Source organism: Onthophagus taurus, chromosome 1 (genome assembly GCF_036711975.1).
Source record: "Onthophagus taurus isolate NC chromosome 1, IU_Otau_3.0, whole genome shotgun sequence".
Lineage (NCBI taxonomy): Eukaryota > Metazoa > Arthropoda > Insecta > Coleoptera > Scarabaeidae > Onthophagus > Onthophagus taurus.
Window position 1 is genome coordinate 426,765 of NC_091966.1, and position 6,000 is coordinate 432,764.

General features: G+C 34.2%; 1 protein-coding gene across 1 annotated transcript in view; it reads right to left on the minus strand.

Annotated features, from left to right (window-relative positions):
- Positions 1–4,374, minus strand: part of LOC111424869 (UNC93-like protein) — a 31,024-nt gene extending 26,650 nt beyond the window's left edge. Inside the window, exon 1 of the mRNA XM_023058579.2 lies at positions 3,861–4,374. The gene's annotated coding sequence lies outside the window, so the exon portion shown is untranslated. The remainder of the gene's footprint in view (positions 1–3,860) is intronic.
- Between the last annotated feature and the right edge of the window lie 1,626 nt (positions 4,375–6,000).

A 6,000-nucleotide genomic window follows, 5' to 3' on the forward strand; every position in this document is an offset into this window, starting at 1 on the left:
GGAAGATACTTCTAAAGCTCCTTTGCTCAACTTAGATTAAGTACCGAAAATTGTGCCTTCCTCACCCTGATATTTTAGAATCATAAAAATCGGGTTTATTCACGAAACAAAGCATGTAACTAAGGTTGAAATCATATATTGAGAAAATCAAATAAAAAGTCTACAAAACATATAGTATCTTTAAAAAGGAGCCTTGAAGATCTTGAAATTAAGTGAAAACTATTATTTACCATAGTCGATGGGTAAGTGTGCAATTCCGCAACTAATACAACATCTTCAATGTGGAATAACTCTTAAAATATCTCTTAAAAACATTCCAAATCATGGTTTAGGAAATATTAATGTCAAATTCGGGTAAATAAAAGATTTTTCCAATACCGTAAATGCAATAACAAAAAGGTTTTGGGAAAACGTATGAGAATTTGGCACAGATATGTTTTTGTGAATTAGCGATTATTTTATTAGACTCAAATGTTAGGTTGCACCTGTAATTGTGCAAAAAAGGTTCAGATGAATCACCCACAATGAAACTCTTTCAATCGCGTTGTCATTGCTGCTATTAATTAACATTCTCTTCTCTTTAATTTACGTTTTAATGTTGTGTTTGATGCAGCATTAAATTTGAAACTAACACAAAAATAAGAGAAGCAATAAAAATATTTATTTTAAACAAAAAAATGTGTTTCGGTACTTAAGAAACAAAGAAAGAAACCACAAGAGCATTTTATTGCGTTTGACAATACCAAAAGATTATTCTTGCGGCTTAGCACGTGCGTTCCTCGTGAACGCGCGAAGGCAAAACGCCTGTTGTTCCTTAATAGGACATCATCAGCTGGTTTGCTTGTTGGTTACGCAACGAGCAGCAATCGTCGACCACCATCCAGCCAATAAGTATACTAAGAAGAAAGGTCGTCGTGATCAAAGACTTTCTTCGCTGTTCTTATTAGAAAGCACACAGATTCGCAAGCTTTTCATTATATAAGGACGAGATTTTGCGCGTCGATATCCAAATGCGCAAAATGTGATGACCATGACAGGTAAATTATAGAGAAAACGGCCGAGAAGATTGCTTAAAACTCGGTTAAAGAAGGTTATAGTCTTCATTGCGAGCACGAGGCGCCTCGTGACGTTGATAGATGGCGCCAGGTCCGCGAAGATCCGGTCTGACGAAGAACGGAGAAGAAGAAGAAGAAGAAAGGAAAAGCAGAAGAAAAGATGTTGCCGTCTATAAATAGTACGGTAAAGTTGTTTGTTGGCCTGCATATTCTATAAATACTTGGATGAGAATTAAAATGAGAGCAACGGAAACGCTTCAAACGGAACGGTTCTTCTAAAAAGGGAAATCGACACGAAATTATTATAATAACAAGGTGAATCTGAATGAAATTCGGTTTTCCATCGAATAAACTAATAATAATAATAATTCTTAACGGAAAAGTTAGCTTGGTGGAAGAGAAAGGTAGATATCCATCGAAATAACTACGGACTTTAATTATGGCTTTGAAACGACTACGTTCTCGAATTGCGTAACATCTAACGGATATAATAACCACCAATTCGCGACGATTTGATCTGTCTTACCATAGCGAGAATACAGATTCGTGCAAACAACACAACACTTTTTAATCTCGTTTTTTTTTATATAATCATACATAGAGTTACTAAATGGATAGGTTTCCCACAATGGCAAGGTTACATTTATTTCGATCTCTCACGCGAAATATGAAATATTAGAGGAAATTTATTTTTCAATCAAAATCACCGTATAATCAATTCACCTTTTTTTCTGCTTTTACTACGAAACAATTTATGAGTTCCACGAACTTAATAATTGTTTATGTAATAGTTCTTTGTTATAATTAGTTTCTCTTTAAATAATATTTTTTTAATACATTTCAATGATAATATTAAACTGAAAATTGATATTTCGATTTTCAGCTTAATATAATCCTAATTAATTATTGATGATAATTTCGTGAATTTGTTTTCGAGAAATCGGCTCTTTATATAATTCTAAACTTAAGTTGGGAAAAGTTAAAAATTATTAGAATCGCATTGAGTTTAAAAACGTATATCTCAAGATCTAAAATTAATTTTCCAAAACGGATTTCACCGATGAAAAGTAGACACCAAGTTTGATATATGCTGAAAAGTACAAAGCAATTTTCCAATGGATTTTTTCAAGACGGCTAAACCCGAATGATTCTAGGTCTAGGTCTTGTGTTAGTTCTAGTGATAGTGCTGATTCTAGTTCTAGGTCTAGTGTTAGTTCTAGTTTTAGTTCAATAAAACTTATGTAAACTAGGGACAAAATGTATATTGCATTTTAAATAAAATTCACTGTAGACACCAGAATATCGTATTTATGTAATATGATTTATTGATAAAACACTTATCATTACAATGTAATCGAATAAGGAAGCATCATAAAGTAACCAATACCAAAGCAATTTGTTATTGTTTTTCAGATAATAATGTTTATAACGAGTAAAATAAAATTAACGATGAGGTTACAAGGAAGGTTACCTAAGTTTATTTTTTTAATTTAATGGTTTCCTACTCAAAGACAAATATTAATTAAACATCTTACATCATCAATAAATACTATAATAACTAACCTTTCTTTTAAATGTTTTTACGCAGTTCAAACCGTTAATTTGCATCAGGAATTGTCATTTTTTGTTAATAAAATATTTAAGTCAGGGTTTCCATAATTATCAAGATTGAAGAAATGTTTTATTTCGTTGTATCAAGTATTGAGAAATGCGGGGAACATCCTCAATAAAAATTGTGATTTATGTAAATTTATGTAAATAAATTCCAATCTTCCGAGATGTTATAGGCATTTCCTAAAATTTTATGAAAAGAATTGATTGACGCAAATAATTTTCACGAAAATTTTCCTCAACCTTGATATCGAAATTTATTTTTTTTAATACATCGGCGACATTCGATCACATTTTTCATGCAAATCGCGCGTTGGATTGCGTAGGTACTTTATGGATCGAATTTAATTTGCTGCAACTAGTTGGGTTAAAAATAAAAATACTAAAAAAAATACAGTATTAACAGAGTTAAGTAACCCATAAAATATTTATTTGGGTCGGTTGTCTTTAAAAATAATAAACGACTTGCATGCTAAACGGATGCAAATAAACGATAAAAAATATATCGACTTAATGTCCGATACGAAAACCCAAACATAAAATTATTTATTTATAAATAAATCGTTACGGAGTTTTCTTTAAATTAATTGTTGCGGTTGACTACGAAACAAAAAAGAATGCTCCGTTTGCATTTCTTTTTGCTTCGGTAATTTTTTGGTCGATGATCAGAGTTGTTGCTTAAGAAAGTGAATATCGAGGTCAGAATAATTGTTAATAATAAACTTTTTATAAAGTTGCTTACTTTGACTTGCAATACGAATAATTTACAATCATCGAACATAAAATTAAAATATGGTTGCGAACCCACCCTCGCTAAAGAATACCAAGTAGTGAACGATTACAAAATAGTAAGGCGCTGTACAAATCGCTCCGTGAATTATAAATAATTAATGGCCCGAAAGCCCATTGAGGTGTGATCATAAACGCAATTAAAGGTTAATTATAAGATGGGTTAATTAGGTTAATTCCCATTCTGTTGCATTAGAAACACCATTAAATCGTCATTAGGATTTCCGTGGTTACATCATAATTTTATTTTATTGTGATGATTTTTTAAAAAATTCTCAACTATATTGCATTTATTATTATTAATTAAAAATCCGTCCATTCAGGTAAGTGCAATAATGTTTATTAACAAACACGTTTTATAGCGAATAAAAACAGTTATTAAAATTAATAAGATGAATAACTCACCAGAAAATGGTTTCAATTAAGATGAAAACGATTCAGTATCTACCCGGATCCTTCCCCCTCAAAAATAGTTTTCTTCTTTTGAGAAATGAATGATGTCCTCCTTTTTCTTGATCGCGTTCTACCGCGGATTCCGTACGCGGTTCACCCTCGTTTCGCACCCCGTTTCGACTCCGTTCACAAAATATCCGACCCAGTTTGATCTGTACCGAAACTTATTGTTTTCTAAAATAAATTAATTGTTGTTTTTGTTTTTAATTTGTCGAAAAAACTTTAATAAAGGGAGCGTTCAAAAAACAACTTGCGTTCGCGTAGAGTTCTTCGAGCGTAACTGGTGTTGGTAAAGAGATACTCGTTACCGCAGGCTGTTCGCTGTTGGTCTGTCTCTGTGTGTCGACTATACAAGAACTCTCCCCCACGACTCTCTCGACGGACGAACGGACGGACGGTGTGCTGTATAACGGAGGTGCTTTGCAACCGTCTTCTTGGTGCTTTGATATGATAACGTAAACTGGCCACTGGAATCGGTCGGGCGCAGTTATTATCTTGCTCGAGCGTCGACGTCACCGGCACGCACGTCGATTTATTATTTTTAATTTTTAGACGACGGCTGACCGTATCTGTATGCATGTAGAAACGAGTGGGACGGCACACATACTTTAGTTCAGATAAATGGCGTTCCAATGTGATTTATACCTGTATTGTTCTTCTGGGCAGGTGTTTATGACAAGATTCTAACTTCTGAACAGGTGTCACTTGAAGATTCGTACACTACATGAAATTTTAATGAATAAAATTTAAATCTTTGAAAAATTCTTAAGACAATGCTTTTGCTACCGACACTTTAAAATTCTTTATACTTTAGCAATTCTGCTTATATATAGTAATTATGTATACAAATTTTAAATATTTTAGGTTCATAAATTTACGAAAACTGTGAATTTGCGATTAACACCAAAAATATATGAAATATACAGGGTGTCTCACGTAACTGGTTCGTTAGAACTTTTTTAGGTTCCACTATTCGTAGAGGTTTGAAATTTTGGTAGCATGGGTTGTTCATTCTAAACTTTCAATCTAAAATATTTTCAAGATAGCCACCACTTCCAATCTACCGGAAGTAGACCACAACTTTGTTATTTTAAATGGAATGCTATAGTTTTTATTACACCTTTCAATTATACATAAAAAAATATGTTGACTTTGATAAAAGTTGTTGGTACCTAGCATTTTTTGTTTTCAAGTTATTTTGATTTGAAGCTTTTTTGGCAAATTTCACCATGCTCTTTAAAAGCCCATATCTCAGTTAACGTTCATTAAAAAAACCTCTAAATTGGCACGATTACTCTTCAGATGTTGTCAAATAGATTGTCATTTCTTGTATCAGAATATCTTGTACAGGTTGGTCAAAAATTGAATTACCGTTTCTCCATGTGGAGGATTTAGTACCTCACCTGGTGGAAATCTTCCAAGCATACTTGGCGCTGCGCTATATACCCAGTCGATGGCGTGAGGTCACAGTGAACTTCATACCAAAACCGGGTAAGCTTGATTATTTCACACCGAAATCGTTTAGACCAATCAGTCTCTCCTCCTTTCTTTTGAAAACTCTGGAGAGACTGTGTGATCGCTATATTAGAGATTTCTGTCTTCCAACTAAACCAGTAAATCCTAATCAACACGCTTACACTCAGGGCAAGTCCACACTAACGGCTCTTCACTCAGTGACCAGCTTTGTTGGTGGGGCGCTGGACCTAAAGGAGTCCGCCCTGGGGGTTTTCGTAGATATAGAGGGAGCTTTTGATAAAACAACTTTCTCTGGTATTAACGATGCCTTGTTAGAGCATAATGTTTCACCGACTCTTTGTGGTTGGATTGAGAACACTCTTAAACATAGGATAGTTAAGCTTAGGGCTGGCGATGTCAGTCTTCAAGGAGGAGGCTGTCCACAAGGGGGTGTACTATCCCCACTTTTGTGGAACCTCACCCTGGATAGCCTCTTGAACCGCCTCGCCGAAGCCAACTTTATCACAGTTGGTTACGCAGACGATTTAACCATTCTCGTCAAAGGCAAGTATATAAACGTGCTGTTTGACAGGATGCAAGTAGCTCTCAAACTGATAGAGACTTGGTGTGACGAACA